The 17,907-nt window shown below is 35.5% G+C and overlaps 1 protein-coding gene across 8 annotated transcripts in view; it reads left to right on the forward strand.

The window, feature by feature from the left end:
* Window positions 1-17,907, forward strand: part of LOC106568376 (rab GTPase-activating protein 1) — a 289,542-nt gene that overhangs the window by 239,490 nt on the left and 32,145 nt on the right. The window lies entirely within an intron of this gene.

Here is a 17,907-nt window from a genome sequence, read left to right on the forward strand (position 1 = left end):
ACATGTACCTGGTTTATATAGTGTAGTGGAATAACCTGTACCTGTTTTATATAGTGTAGTGGAATAACCTGTACCTGGTTTATATAGTGTAGTGGTATAACCTGTACCTGATTTATATAGTGTAGTGGTATAACATGTACCTGGTTTATATAGTGTAGTGGTATAACCTGTACTTGGTTTATATAGTGTAGTGGAATAACCTGTACCTGTTTTATATAGTGTAGTGGTATAACATGTACCTGGTTTATATAGTGTAGTGGAATAACCTGTACCTGTTTTATATAGTGTAGTGGTATAACATGTACCTGGTTTATATAGTGTAGTGGAATAACCTGTACCTGTTTTATATAGTGTAGTGGAATAACCTGTACCTGGTTTATATAGTGTAGTGGAATAACCTGTACCTGGTTTATATAGTGTAGTGGAATAACCTGTACCTGGTCTATATAGTGTAGTGGAATAACCTGTACCTGATTTATATAGTGTAGTGGTGTAACCTGTACCTGGTTTATATAGTGTAGTGGAATAACCTGTACCTGGTTTATATAGTGTAGTGGAATAACCTGTACCTGGTTTATATAGTGTAGTGGTATAACCTGTACCTGGTTTATATAGTGTAGTGTAGTGGAATAACCTGTACCTGATTTATATAGTGTAGTGGAATAACCTGTACCTGTTTTATATAGTGTAGTGGAATAACCTGTACCTGTTTTATATAGTGTAGTGGAATAACCTGTACCTGGTTTATATAGTGTAGTGGAATAACCTGTACCTGGTTTATATAGTGTAGTGGTATAACCTGTACCTGGTTTATATAGTGTAGTGGTATAACCTGTACCTGATTTATATAGTGTAGTGGTATAACATGTACCTGGTTTATATAGTGTAGTGGTATAACCTGTACCTGGTTTATATAGTGTAGTGGAATAACCTGTACCTGGTTTATATAGTGTAGTGGTATAACCTGTACCTGGTTTATATAGTGTAGTGGAATAACCTGTACCTGTTTTATGTAGTGGAATAACCTGTACCTGGTTTATATAGTGTAGTGGAATAACCTGTACCTGATTTATATAGTGTAGTGGAATAACCTGTACCTGGTTTATATAGTGTAGTGGAATAACCTGTACCTGATTTATATAGTGTAGTGGTATAACCTGTACCTGATTTTATGTGGTGTAGTGTAGTGGAATAACCTGTACCTGATTTATATAGTGTAGTGATATAACCTGTACCTGGTTTATATAGTGCAGTGGTATAACCTGTACCTGGTTTATATAGTGCAGTGGAATAACCTGTACCTGGTTTATATAGTGAAGTGGAATAACATGTACCTGGTTTATGTAGTGTGGTGGAATAACCTGTACCTGGTTTATATAGTGTAGTGGTATAACCTGTACCTGGTTTATATAGTGTAGTGGAATAACCTGTACCTGTTTTATATAGTGTAGTGGTATAACCTGTACCTGTTTTATATAGTGTAGTGGTATAACCTGTACCTGGTTTATATAGTGTAGTGGAATAACCTGTACCTGGTTTATATAGTGAAGTGGAATACACATGTACCTGGTTTATGTAGTGTGGTGGAATAACCTGTACCTGGTTTATATAGTGAAGTGGAATACACATGTACCTGGTTTATATAGTGTAGTGGTATAACCTGTACCTGGTTTATATAGTGTAGTGGAATAACCTGTACCTGTTTTATATAGTGTAGTGGTATAACCTGTACCTGATTTATATAGTGTAGTGGAATAACCTGTACCTGATTTTATGTGGTGTAGTGTAGTGGAATAACCTGTACCTGATTTATATAGTGTAGTGGTATAACCTGTACCTGGTTTATATAGTGTAGTGGTATAACATGTACCTGGTTTATATAGTGTAGTGGTATAACCTGTACCTGATTTATATAGTGTAGTGGAATAACCTGTACCTGTTTTATATAGTGTAGTGGTATAACATGTACCTGGTTTATATAGTGTAGTGGAATAACCTGTACCTGTTTTATATAGTGTAGTGGTATAACATGTACCTGGTTTATATAGTGTAGTGGAATAACCTGTACCTGGTTTATATAGTGTAGTGGAATAACCTGTACCTGGTCTATATAGTGTAGTGGAATAACCTGTACCTGATTTATATAGTGTAGTGGTGTAACCTGTACCTGGTTTATATAGTGTAGTGGAATAACCTGTACCTGGTTTATATAGTGTAGTGGAATAACCTGTACCTGGTTTATATAGTGTAGTGGTATAACCTGTACCTGGTTTATATAGTGTAGTGTAGTGGAATAACCTGTACCTGATTTATATAGTGTAGTGGAATAACCTGTACCTGGTTTATATAGTGTAGTGGAATAACCTGTACCTGTTTTATATAGTGTAGTGGAATAACCTGTACCTGGTTTATATAGTGTAGTGGAATAACCTGTACCTGGTTTATATAGTGTAGTGGTATAACCTGTACCTGGTTTATATAGTGTAGTGGTATAACCTGTACCTGGTTTATATAGTGTAGTGGTATAACCTGTACCTGATTTATATAGTGTAGTGGTATAACATGTACCTGGTTTATATAGTGTAGTGGTATAACCTGTACCTGGTTTATATAGTGTAGTGGAATAACCTGTACCTGTTTTATATAGTGTAGTGGTATAACATGTACCTGGTTTATATAGTGTAGTGGAATAACCTGTACCTGTTTTATATAGTGTAGTGGAATAACCTGTACCTGGTTTATATAGTGTAGTGGTATAACCTGTACCTGATTTATATAGTGTAGTGGTATAACATGTACCTGGTTTATATAGTGTAGTGGTATAACCTGTACTTGGTTTATATAGTGTAGTGGAATAACCTGTACCTGTTTTATATAGTGTAGTGGTATAACATGTACCTGGTTTATATAGTGTAGTGGAATAACCTGTACCTGTTTTATATAGTGTAGTGGTATAACATGTACCTGGTTTATATAGTGTAGTGGAATAACCTGTACCTGGTTTATATAGTGTAGTGGAATAACCTGTACCTGGTCTATATAGTGTAGTGGAATAACCTGTACCTGATTTATATAGTGTAGTGGTGTAACCTGTACCTGGTTTATATAGTGTAGTGGAATAACCTGTACCTGGTTTATATAGTGTAGTGGAATAACCTGTACATGGTTTATATAGTGTAGTGGTATAACCTGTACCTGGTTTATATAGTGTAGTGTAGTGGAATAACCTGTACCTGATTTATATAGTGTAGTGGAATAACCTGTACCTGGTTTATATAGTGTAGTGGAATAACCTGTACCTGTTTTATATAGTGTAGTGGAATAACCTGTACCTGGTTTATATAGTGTAGTGGAATAACCTGTACCTGGTTTATATAGTGTAGTGGTATAACCTGTACCTGGTTTATATAGTGTAGTGGTATAACCTGTACCTGATTTATATAGTGTAGTGGTATAACATGTACCTGGTTTATATAGTGTAGTGGTATAACCTGTACCTGGTTTATATAGTGTAGTGGAATAACCTGTACCTGGTTTATATAGTGTAGTGGTATAACCTGTACCTGGTTTATATAGTGTAGTGGAATAACCTGTACCTGTTTTATGTAGTGGAATAACCTGTACCTGGTTTATATAGTGTAGTGTAATAACCTGTACCTGATTTATATAGTGTAGTGGAATAACCTGTACCTGGTTTATATAGTGTAGTGGAATAACCTGTACCTGATTTTATGTGGTGTAGTGTAGTGGAATAACCTGTACCTGATTTATATAGTGTAGTGATATAACCTGTACCTGGTTTATATAGTGCAGTGGTATAACCTGTACCTGGTTTATATAGTGCAGTGGAATAACCTGTACCTGGTTTATATAGTGAAGTGGAATAACATGTACCTGGTTTATGTAGTGTGGTGGAATAACCTGTACCTGGTTTATATAGTGTAGTGGTATAACCTGTACCTGGTTTATATAGTGTAGTGGAATAACCTGTACCTGTTTTATATAGTGTAGTGGTATAACCTGTACCTGGTTTATATAGTGTAGTGGAATAACCTGTACCTGGTTTATATAGTGAAGTGGAATACACATGTACCTGGTTTATGTAGTGTGGTGGAATAACCTGTACCTGGTTTATATAGTGTAGTGGTATAACCTGTACCTGGTTTATATAGTGTAGTGGAATAACCTGTACCTGTTTTATATAGTGTAGTGGTATAACCTGTACCTGGTTTATATAGTGTAGTGGAATAACCTGTACCTGGTTTATATAGTGAAGTGGAATACACATGTACCTGGTTTATGTAGTGTGGTGGAATAACCTGTACCTGGTTTATATAGTGTAGTGGTATAACCTGTACCTGGTTTATATAGTGTAGTGGAATAACCTGTACCTGTTTTATATAGTGTAGTGGTATAACCTGTACCTGGTTTATATAGTGTAGTGGAATAACCTGTACCTGGTTTATATAGTGTAGTGTAATAACCTGTACCTGATTTATATAGTGTAGTGGAATAACCTGTACCTGATTTTATGTGGTGTAGTGTAGTGGAATAACCTGTACCTGATTTATATAGTGTAGTGGTATAACCTGTACCTGGTTTATATAGTGTAGTGGTATAACATGTACCTGGTTTATATAGTGTAGTGGTATAACCTGTACCTGATTTATATAGTGTAGTGGAATAACCTGTACCTGTTTTATATAGTGTAGTGGTATAACATGTACCTGGTTTATGTAGTGTAGTGGAATAACCTGTACCTGTTTTATATAGTGTAGTGGTATAACATGTACCTGGTTTATATAGTGTAGTGGAATAACCTGTACCTGGTTTATATAGTGTAGTGGAATAACCTGTACCTGGTCTATATAGTGTAGTGGAATAACCTGTACCTGATTTATATAGTGTAGTGGTGTAACCTGTACCTGGTTTATATAGTGTAGTGGAATAACCTGTACCTGGTTTATATAGTGTAGTGGAATAACCTGTACCTGGTTTATATAGTGTAGTGGTATAACCTGTACCTGGTTTATATAGTGTAGTGTAGTGGAATAACCTGTACCTGATTTATATAGTGTAGTGGAATAACCTGTACCTGGTTTATATAGTGTAGTGGAATAACCTGTACCTGTTTTATATAGTGTAGTGGAATAACCTGTACCTGGTTTATATAGTGTAGTGGAATAACCTGTACCTGTTTTATATAGTGTAGTGGTATAACATGTACCTGGTTTATATAGTGTAGTGGAATAACCTGTACCTGGTTTATATAGTGTAGTGGAATAACCTGTACCTGGTCTATATAGTGTAGTGGAATAACCTGTACCTGATTTATATAGTGTAGTGGTGTAACCTGTACCTGGTTTATATAGTGTAGTGGAATAACCTGTACCTGGTTTATATAGTGTAGTGGAATAACCTGTACCTGGTTTATATAGTGTAGTGGTATAACCTGTACCTGGTTTATATAGTGTAGTGTAGTGGAATAACCTGTACCTGATTTATATAGTGTAGTGGAATAACCTGTACCTGTTTTATATAGTGTAGTGGAATAACCTGTACCTGTTTTATATAGTGTAGTGGAATAACCTGTACCTGGTTTATATAGTGTAGTGGAATAACCTGTACCTGGTTTATATAGTGTAGTGGTATAACCTGTACCTGGTTTATATAGTGTAGTGGTATAACCTGTACCTGATTTATATAGTGTAGTGGTATAACATGTACCTGGTTTATATAGTGTAGTGGTATAACCTGTACCTGGTTTATATAGTGTAGTGGAATAACCTGTACCTGGTTTATATAGTGTAGTGGTATAACCTGTACCTGGTTTATATAGTGTAGTGGAATAACCTGTACCTGTTTTATGTAGTGGAATAACCTGTACCTGGTTTATATAGTGTAGTGGAATAACCTGTACCTGATTTATATAGTGTAGTGGAATAACCTGTACCTGGTTTATATAGTGTAGTGGAATAACCTGTACCTGATTTATATAGTGTAGTGGTATAACCTGTACCTGATTTTATGTGGTGTAGTGTAGTGGAATAACCTGTACCTGATTTATATAGTGTAGTGATATAACCTGTACCTGGTTTATATAGTGCAGTGGTATAACCTGTACCTGGTTTATATAGTGCAGTGGAATAACCTGTACCTGGTTTATATAGTGAAGTGGAATAACATGTACCTGGTTTATGTAGTGTGGTGGAATAACCTGTACCTGGTTTATATAGTGTAGTGGTATAACCTGTACCTGGTTTATATAGTGTAGTGGAATAACCTGTACCTGTTTTATATAGTGTAGTGGTATAACCTGTACCTGTTTTATATAGTGTAGTGGTATAACCTGTACCTGGTTTATATAGTGTAGTGGAATAACCTGTACCTGGTTTATATAGTGAAGTGGAATACACATGTACCTGGTTTATGTAGTGTGGTGGAATAACCTGTACCTGGTTTATATAGTGAAGTGGAATACACATGTACCTGGTTTATATAGTGTAGTGGTATAACCTGTACCTGGTTTATATAGTGTAGTGGAATAACCTGTACCTGTTTTATATAGTGTAGTGGTATAACCTGTACCTGATTTATATAGTGTAGTGGAATAACCTGTACCTGATTTTATGTGGTGTAGTGTAGTGGAATAACCTGTACCTGATTTATATAGTGTAGTGGTATAACCTGTACCTGGTTTATATAGTGTAGTGGTATAACATGTACCTGGTTTATATAGTGTAGTGGTATAACCTGTACCTGATTTATATAGTGTAGTGGAATAACCTGTACCTGTTTTATATAGTGTAGTGGTATAACATGTACCTGGTTTATATAGTGTAGTGGAATAACCTGTACCTGTTTTATATAGTGTAGTGGTATAACATGTACCTGGTTTATATAGTGTAGTGGAATAACCTGTACCTGGTTTATATAGTGTAGTGGAATAACCTGTACCTGGTCTATATAGTGTAGTGGAATAACCTGTACCTGATTTATATAGTGTAGTGGTGTAACCTGTACCTGGTTTATATAGTGTAGTGGAATAACCTGTACCTGGTTTATATAGTGTAGTGGAATAACCTGTACCTGGTTTATATAGTGTAGTGGTATAACCTGTACCTGGTTTATATAGTGTAGTGTAGTGGAATAACCTGTACCTGATTTATATAGTGTAGTGGAATAACCTGTACCTGGTTTATATAGTGTAGTGGAATAACCTGTACCTGTTTTATATAGTGTAGTGGAATAACCTGTACCTGGTTTATATAGTGTAGTGGAATAACCTGTACCTGGTTTATATAGTGTAGTGGTATAACCTGTACCTGGTTTATATAGTGTAGTGGTATAACCTGTACCTGGTTTATATAGTGTAGTGGTATAACCTGTACCTGATTTATATAGTGTAGTGGTATAACATGTACCTGGTTTATATAGTGTAGTGGTATAACCTGTACCTGGTTTATATAGTGTAGTGGAATAACCTGTACCTGTTTTATATAGTGTAGTGGTATAACATGTACCTGGTTTATATAGTGTAGTGGAATAACCTGTACCTGTTTTATATAGTGTAGTGGAATAACCTGTACCTGGTTTATATAGTGTAGTGGTATAACCTGTACCTGATTTATATAGTGTAGTGGTATAACATGTACCTGGTTTATATAGTGTAGTGGTATAACCTGTACTTGGTTTATATAGTGTAGTGGAATAACCTGTACCTGTTTTATATAGTGTAGTGGTATAACATGTACCTGGTTTATATAGTGTAGTGGAATAACCTGTACCTGTTTTATATAGTGTAGTGGTATAACATGTACCTGGTTTATATAGTGTAGTGGAATAACCTGTACCTGGTTTATATAGTGTAGTGGAATAACCTGTACCTGGTCTATATAGTGTAGTGGAATAACCTGTACCTGATTTATATAGTGTAGTGGTGTAACCTGTACCTGGTTTATATAGTGTAGTGGAATAACCTGTACCTGGTTTATATAGTGTAGTGGAATAACCTGTACATGGTTTATATAGTGTAGTGGTATAACCTGTACCTGGTTTATATAGTGTAGTGTAGTGGAATAACCTGTACCTGATTTATATAGTGTAGTGGAATAACCTGTACCTGGTTTATATAGTGTAGTGGAATAACCTGTACCTGTTTTATATAGTGTAGTGGAATAACCTGTACCTGGTTTATATAGTGTAGTGGAATAACCTGTACCTGGTTTATATAGTGTAGTGGTATAACCTGTACCTGGTTTATATAGTGTAGTGGTATAACCTGTACCTGATTTATATAGTGTAGTGGTATAACATGTACCTGGTTTATATAGTGTAGTGGTATAACCTGTACCTGGTTTATATAGTGTAGTGGAATAACCTGTACCTGGTTTATATAGTGTAGTGGTATAACCTGTACCTGGTTTATATAGTGTAGTGGAATAACCTGTACCTGTTTTATGTAGTGGAATAACCTGTACCTGGTTTATATAGTGTAGTGTAATAACCTGTACCTGATTTATATAGTGTAGTGGAATAACCTGTACCTGGTTTATATAGTGTAGTGGAATAACCTGTACCTGATTTTATGTGGTGTAGTGTAGTGGAATAACCTGTACCTGATTTATATAGTGTAGTGATATAACCTGTACCTGGTTTATATAGTGCAGTGGTATAACCTGTACCTGGTTTATATAGTGCAGTGGAATAACCTGTACCTGGTTTATATAGTGAAGTGGAATAACATGTACCTGGTTTATGTAGTGTGGTGGAATAACCTGTACCTGGTTTATATAGTGTAGTGGTATAACCTGTACCTGGTTTATATAGTGTAGTGGAATAACCTGTACCTGTTTTATATAGTGTAGTGGTATAACCTGTACCTGGTTTATATAGTGTAGTGGAATAACCTGTACCTGGTTTATATAGTGAAGTGGAATACACATGTACCTGGTTTATGTAGTGTGGTGGAATAACCTGTACCTGGTTTATATAGTGTAGTGGTATAACCTGTACCTGGTTTATATAGTGTAGTGGAATAACCTGTACCTGTTTTATATAGTGTAGTGGTATAACCTGTACCTGGTTTATATAGTGTAGTGGAATAACCTGTACCTGGTTTATATAGTGAAGTGGAATACACATGTACCTGGTTTATGTAGTGTGGTGGAATAACCTGTACCTGGTTTATATAGTGTAGTGGTATAACCTGTACCTGGTTTATATAGTGTAGTGGAATAACCTGTACCTGTTTTATATAGTGTAGTGGTATAACCTGTACCTGGTTTATATAGTGTAGTGGAATAACCTGTACCTGGTTTATATAGTGTAGTGTAATAACCTGTACCTGATTTATATAGTGTAGTGGAATAACCTGTACCTGATTTTATGTGGTGTAGTGTAGTGGAATAACCTGTACCTGATTTATATAGTGTAGTGGTATAACCTGTACCTGGTTTATATAGTGTAGTGGTATAACATGTACCTGGTTTATATAGTGTAGTGGTATAACCTGTACCTGATTTATATAGTGTAGTGGAATAACCTGTACCTGTTTTATATAGTGTAGTGGTATAACATGTACCTGGTTTATGTAGTGTAGTGGAATAACCTGTACCTGTTTTATATAGTGTAGTGGTATAACATGTACCTGGTTTATATAGTGTAGTGGAATAACCTGTACCTGGTTTATATAGTGTAGTGGAATAACCTGTACCTGGTCTATATAGTGTAGTGGAATAACCTGTACCTGATTTATATAGTGTAGTGGTGTAACCTGTACCTGGTTTATATAGTGTAGTGGAATAACCTGTACCTGGTTTATATAGTGTAGTGGAATAACCTGTACCTGGTTTATATAGTGTAGTGGTATAACCTGTACCTGGTTTATATAGTGTAGTGTAGTGGAATAACCTGTACCTGATTTATATAGTGTAGTGGAATAACCTGTACCTGGTTTATATAGTGTAGTGGAATAACCTGTACCTGTTTTATATAGTGTAGTGGAATAACCTGTACCTGGTTTATATAGTGTAGTGGAATAACCTGTACCTGGTTTATATAGTGTAGTGGTATAACCTGTACCTGGTTTATATAGTGTAGTGGTATAACCTGTACCTGATTTATATAGTGTAGTGGTATAACATGTACCTGGTTTATATAGTGTAGTGGTATAACCTGTACCTGGTTTATATAGTGTAGTGGAATAACCTGTACCTGTTTTATATAGTGTAGTGGTATAACATGTACCTGGTTTATATAGTGTAGTGGAATAACCTGTACCTGTTTTATATAGTGTAGTGGAATAACCTGTACCTGGTTTATATAGTGTAGTGGTATAACCTGTACCTGATTTATATAGTGTAGTGGTATAACATGTACCTGGTTTATATAGTGTAGTGGTATAACCTGTACTTGGTTTATATAGTGTAGTGGAATAACCTGTACCTGTTTTATATAGTGTAGTGGTATAACATGTACCTGGTTTATATAGTGTAGTGGAATAACCTGTACCTGTTTTATATAGTGTAGTGGTATAACATGTACCTGGTTTATATAGTGTAGTGGAATAACCTGTACCTGGTTTATATAGTGTAGTGGAATAACCTGTACCTGGTCTATATAGTGTAGTGGAATAACCTGTACCTGATTTATATAGTGTAGTGGTGTAACCTGTACCTGGTTTATATAGTGTAGTGGAATAACCTGTACCTGGTTTATATAGTGTAGTGGAATAACCTGTACCTGGTTTATATAGTGTAGTGGTATAACCTGTACCTGGTTTATATAGTGTAGTGTAGTGGAATAACCTGTACCTGATTTATATAGTGTAGTGGAATAACCTGTACCTGGTTTATATAGTGTAGTGGAATAACCTGTACCTGTTTTATATAGTGTAGTGGAATAACCTGTACCTGGTTTATATAGTGTAGTGGAATAACCTGTACCTGGTTTATATAGTGTAGTGGTATAACCTGTACCTGGTTTATATAGTGTAGTGGTATAACCTGTACCTGATTTATATAGTGTAGTGGTATAACATGTACCTGGTTTATATAGTGTAGTGGTATAACCTGTACCTGGTTTATATAGTGTAGTGGAATAACCTGTACCTGGTTTATATAGTGTAGTGGTATAACCTGTACCTGGTTTATATAGTGTAGTGGAATAACCTGTACCTGTTTTATGTAGTGGAATAACCTGTACCTGGTTTATATAGTGTAGTGGAATAACCTGTACCTGATTTATATAGTGTAGTGGAATAACCTGTACCTGGTTTATATAGTGTAGTGGAATAACCTGTACCTGATTTATATAGTGTAGTGGTATAACCTGTACCTGATTTTATGTGGTGTAGTGTAGTGGAATAACCTGTACCTGATTTATATAGTGTAGTGATATAACCTGTACCTGGTTTATATAGTGCAGTGGTATAACCTGTACCTGGTTTATATAGTGCAGTGGAATAACCTGTACCTGGTTTATATAGTGAAGTGGAATAACATGTACCTGGTTTATGTAGTGTGGTGGAATAACCTGTACCTGGTTTATATAGTGTAGTGGTATAACCTGTACCTGGTTTATATAGTGTAGTGGAATAACCTGTACCTGTTTTATATAGTGTAGTGGTATAACCTGTACCTGGTTTATATAGTGTAGTGGAATAACCTGTACCTGGTTTATATAGTGAAGTGGAATACACATGTACCTGGTTTATGTAGTGTGGTGGAATAACCTGTACCTGGTTTATATAGTGTAGTGGTATAACCTGTACCTGGTTTATATAGTGTAGTGGAATAACCTGTACCTGTTTTATATAGTGTAGTGGTATAACCTGTACCTGGTTTATATAGTGTAGTGGAATAACCTGTACCTGGTTTATATAGTGAAGTGGAATACACATGTACCTGGTTTATGTAGTGTGGTGGAATAACCTGTACCTGGTTTATATAGTGTAGTGGTATAACCTGTACCTGGTTTATATAGTGTAGTGGAATAACCTGTACCTGTTTTATATAGTGTAGTGGTATAACCTGTACCTGGTTTATATAGTGTAGTGGAATAACCTGTACCTGGTTTATATAGTGTAGTGTAATAACCTGTACCTGATTTATATAGTGTAGTGGAATAACCTGTACCTGATTTTATGTGGTGTAGTGGAATAACCTGTACCTGATTTATATAGTGTAGTGGTATAACCTGTACCTGGTTTATATAGTGTAGTGGTATAACATGTACCTGGTTTATATAGTGTAGTGGTATAACCTGTACCTGATTTATATAGTGTAGTGGAATAACCTGTACCTGGTTTATATAGTGTAGTGGTATAACCTGTACCTGGTTTATATAGTGTAGTGGAATAACCTGTACCTGGTTTATATAGTGTAGTGGAATAACCTGTACCTGGTTTATATAGTGTAGTGGTATAACCTGTACCTGGTTTGTATAGTGTAGTGGAATAACCTGTACCTGGTTTATATAGTGTAGTGGAATAACCTGTACCTGTTTTATATAGTGTAGTGGAATAACCTGTACCTGGTTTATATAGTGTAGTGTAATAACCTGTACCCGATTTATATAGTGTAGTGGAATAACCTGTACCTGATTTTATGTGGTGTAGTGTAGTGGAATAACCTGTACCTGATTTATATAGTGTAGTGGTATAACCTGTACCTGGTTTATATAGTGTGGTGGAATAACCTGTACCTGTTTTATATAGTGTAGTGGTATAACATGTACCTGGTTTATATAGTGTAGTGGAATAACCTGTACCTGGTTTATATAGTGTAGTGGTATAACCTGTACCTGGTTTATATAGTGTAGTGGAATAACCTGTACCTGTTTTATGTAGTGGAATAACCTGTACCTGGTTTATATAGTGTAGTGGAATAACCTGTACCTGATTTATATAGTGTAGTGGTATAACCTGTACCTGATTTTATGTGGTGTAGTGTAGTGGAATAACCTGTACCTGATTTATATAGTGTAGTGATATAACCTGTACCTGGTTTATATAGTGCAGTGGTATAACCTGTACCTGGTTTATATAGTGCAGTGGAATAACCTGTACCTGATTTATATAGTGTAGTGGTATAACCTGTACCTGATTTTATGTGGTGTAGTGTAGTGGAATAACCTGTACCTGATTTATATAGTGTAGTGATATAACCTGTACCTGGTTTATATAGTGTAGTGGAATAACCTGTACCTGGTTTATATAGTGTAGTGTAATAACCTGTACCCGATTTATATAGTGTAGTGGAATAACCTGTACCTGATTTTATGTGGTGTAGTGTAGTGGAATAACCTGTACCTGATTTATATAGTGTAGTGGTATAACCTGTACCTGGTTTATATAGTGTGGTGGAATAACCTGTACCTGTTTTATATAGTGTAGTGGTATAACATGTACCTGGTTTATATAGTGTAGTGGAATAACCTGTACCTGGTTTATATAGTGTAGTGGTATAACCTGTACCTGGTTTATATAGTGTAGTGGAATAACCTGTACCTGTTTTATGTAGTGGAATAACCTGTACCTGGTTTATATAGTGTAGTGGAATAACCTGTACCTGATTTATATAGTGTAGTGGTATAACCTGTACCTGATTTTATGTGGTGTAGTGTAGTGGAATAACCTGTACCTGATTTATATAGTGTAGTGATATAACCTGTACCTGGTTTATATAGTGCAGTGGTATAACCTGTACCTGGTTTATATAGTGCAGTGGAATAACCTGTACCTGATTTATATAGTGTAGTGGTATAACCTGTACCTGATTTTATGTGGTGTAGTGTAGTGGAATAACCTGTACCTGATTTATATAGTGTAGTGATATAACCTGTACCTGGTTTATATAGTGCAGTGGTATAACCTGTACCTGGTTTATATAGTGCAGTGGAATAACCTGTACCTGGTTTATATAGTGAAGTGGAATAACATGTACCTGGTTTATGTAGTGTGGTGGAATAACCTGTACCTGGTTTATATAGTGTAGTGGTATAACCTGTACCTGGTTTATATAGTGTAGTGGAATAACCTGTACCTGTTTTATATAGTGTAGTGGTATAACCTGTACCTGGTTTATATAGTGTAGTGGAATAACCTGTACCTGGTTTATATAGTGAAGTGGAATAACATGTACCTGGTTTATGTAGTGTGGTGGAATAACCTGTACCTGGTTTATATAGTGTAGTGGTATAACCTGTACCTGGTTTTATGTGGTGTAGTGTAGTGGAATAACCTGTACCTGATTTATATAGTGTAGTGGTATAACCTGTACCTGGTTTATATAGTGTAGTGGTATAACATGTACCTGGTTTATATAGTGTAGTGGTATAACCTGTACCTGGTTTATATAGTGTAGTGGAAGAACCTGTACCTGATTTTATGTGGTGTACTGTAGTGGAATAACCTGTACCTGATTTATATAGTGTAGTGGAATAACCTGTACCTGATTTTATGTGGTGTAGTGTAGTGGAATAACCTGTACCTGATTTATATAGTGTAGTGGTATAACCTGTACCTGGTTTATATAGTGTAGTGGTATAACATGTACCTGGTTTATATAGTGTAGTGGTATAACCTGTACCTGGTTTATATAGTGTAGTGGAATAACCTGTACCTGGTTTATATAGTGTAGTGGTATAACCTGTACCTGGTTTATATAGTGTAGTGGAATAACCTGTACCTGGTTTATATAGTGTAGTGGTATAACCTGTACCTGGTTTGTATAGTGTAGTGGAATAACCTGTACCTGGTTTATATAGTGTAGTGGAATAACCTGTACCTGTTTTATATAGTGTAGTGGAATAACCTGTACCTGGTTTATATAGTGTAGTGTAATAACCTGTACCCGATTTATATAGTGTAGTGGAATAACCTGTACCTGATTTTATGTGGTGTAGTGTAGTGGAATAACCTGTACCTGATTTATATAGTGTAGTGGTATAACCTGTACCTGGTTTATATAGTGTGGTGGTATAACATGTACCTGGTTTATGTAATGTAGTGGTATAACATGTACCTGATTTATATAGTGTAGTGCAATAACCTGTACCTGGTTTATATAGTGTAGTGGAATAACCTGTACCTGGTTTATATAGTGTAGTGGTATAACCTGTACCTGATTTATATAGTGTAGTGGTATAACATGTACCTGGTTTATATAGTGTAGTGGTATAACCTGTACCTGGTTTATATAGTGTAGTGGAATAACCTGTACCTGTTTTATATAGTGTAGTGGTATAACATGTACCTGGTTTATATAGTGTAGTGGAATAACCTGTACCTGGTTTATATAGTGTAGTGGAATAACCTGTACCTGGTTTATATAGTGTAGTGGAATAACCTGTACCTGGTTTATATAGTGTAGTGGAATAACCTGTACCTGATTTATATAGTGTAGTGGAATAACCTGTACCTGGTTTATATAGTGTAGTGGAATAACCTGTACCTGGTTTATATAGTGTAGTGGAATAACCTGTACCTGGTTTATATAGTGTAGTGGAATAACCTGTACCTGTTTTATATAGTGTAGTGGAATAACCTGTACCTGGTTTATATAGTGTAGTGGTATAACCTGTACCTGGTTTATATAGTGTAGTGGTATAACCTGTACCTGGTTTATATAGTGTAGTGGAATAACCTGTACCTGGTTTATATAGTGTAGTGGAATAACCTGTACCTGGTTTATATAGTGTAGTGGTATAACCTGTACCTGATTTATATAGTGTAGTGGTATAACATGTACCTGGTTTATATAGTGTAGTGGTATAACCTGTACCTGGTTTATATAGTGTAGTGGAATAACCTGTACCTGTTTTATATAGTGTAGTGGTATAACATGTACCTGGTTTATATAGTGTAGTGGAATAACCTGTACCTGTTTTATATAGTGTAGTGGTATAACATGTACCTGGTTTATATAGTGTAGTGGAATAACCTGTACCTGGTTTATATAGTGTAGTGGAATAACCTGTACCTGTTTTATATAGTGTAGTGGAATAACCTGTACCTGTTTTATATAGTGTAGTGGTATAACATGTACCTGGTTTATATAGTGTAGTGGAATAACCTGTACCTGTTTTATATAGTGTAGTGGTATAACCTGTACCTGTTTTATATAGTGTAGTGGAATAACCTGTACCTGGTTTATATAGTGTAGTGGAATAACCTGTACCTGATTTATATAGTGTAGTGGTATAACCTGTACCTGATTTTATGTGGTGTAGTGTAGTGGAATAACCTGTACCTGATTTATATAGTGTAGTGATATAACCTGTACCTGGTTTATATAGTGCAGTGGTATAACCTGTACCTGGTTTATATAGTGTAGTGGTATAACCTGTACCTGTTTTATATAGTGTAGTGGTATAACATGTACCTGGTTTATATAGTGTAGTGGAATAACCTGTACCTGGTTTATATAGTGTAGTGGTATAACCTGTACCTGTTTTATGTAGTGGAATAACCTGTACCTGTTTTATGTAGTGGAATAACCTGTACCTGGTTTATATAGTGTAGTGGAATAACCTGTACCTGATTTATATAGTGTAGTGGAATAACCTGTACCTGGTTTATATAGTGTAGTGGAATAACCTGTACCTGTTTTATATAGTGTAGTGGTATAACCTGTACCTGTTTTATATAGTGTAGTGGAATAACCTGTACCTGTTTTATATAGTGTAGTGGTATAACCTGTACGTGGTTTATATAGTGTAGTGGAATAACCTGTACCTGTTTTATATAGTGTAGTGGTATAACATGTACCTGGTTTATATAGTGTAGTGGAATAACCTGTACCTGGTTTATATAGTGTAGTGGTATAACCTGTACCTGTTTTATGTAGTGGAATAACCTGTACCTGTTTTATGTAGTGGAATAACCTGTACCTGGTTTATATAGTGTAGTGGAATAACCTGTACCTGATTTATATAGTGTAGTGGAATAACCTGTACCTGGTTTATATAGTGTAGTGGAATAACCTGTACCTGATTTATATAGTGTAGTGGTATAACCTGTACCTGATTTTATGTGGTGTAGTGTAGTGGAATAACCTGTACCTGATTTATATAGTGTAGTGGTATAACCTGTACCTGGTTTATATAGTGTAGTGGTATAACATGTACCTGGTTTATATAGTGTAGTGTAATAACCTGTACCCGATTTATATAGTGTAGTGGAATAACCTGTACCTGATTTTATGTGGTGTAGTGTAGTGGAATAACCTGTACCTGATTTATATAGTGTAGTGGTATAACCTGTACCTGGTTTATATAGTGTGGTGGTATAACATGTACCTGGTTTATGTAATGTAGTGGTATAACCTGTACCTGATTTATATAGTGTAGTGCAATAACCTGTACCTGGTTTATATAGTGTAGTGGAATAACCTGTACCTGGTTTATATAGTGTAGTGGTATAACCTGTACCTGATTTATATAGTGTAGTGGTATAACATGTACCTTATTTATATAGTGTAGTGGTATAACATGTACCTGGTTTATATAGTGTAGTGGTATAACCTGTACCTGGTTTATATACTGTAGTGGAATAACCTGTACCTGTTTTATATAGTGTAGTGGTATAACATGTACCTGGTTTATATAGTGTAGTGGAATAACCTGTACCTGGTTTATATAGTGTAGTGGAATAACCTGTACCTGGTTTATATAGTGTAGTGGTATAACCTGTACCTGGTTTGTATAGTGTAGTGGAATAACCTGTACCTGGTTTATATAGTGTAGTGGAATAACCTGTACCTGTTTTATATAGTGTAGTGGAATAACCTGTACCTGGTTTATATAGTGTAGTGTAATAACCTGTACCCGATTTATTAGTGTAGTGGAATAACCTGTACCTGATTTTATGTGGTGTAGTGTAGTGGAATAACCTGTACCTGCTTT

This window comes from Salmo salar, chromosome ssa13 (assembly GCF_905237065.1).
Source record: "Salmo salar chromosome ssa13, Ssal_v3.1, whole genome shotgun sequence".
NCBI classification, from domain to species: Eukaryota; Metazoa; Chordata; class Actinopteri; order Salmoniformes; family Salmonidae; genus Salmo; species Salmo salar.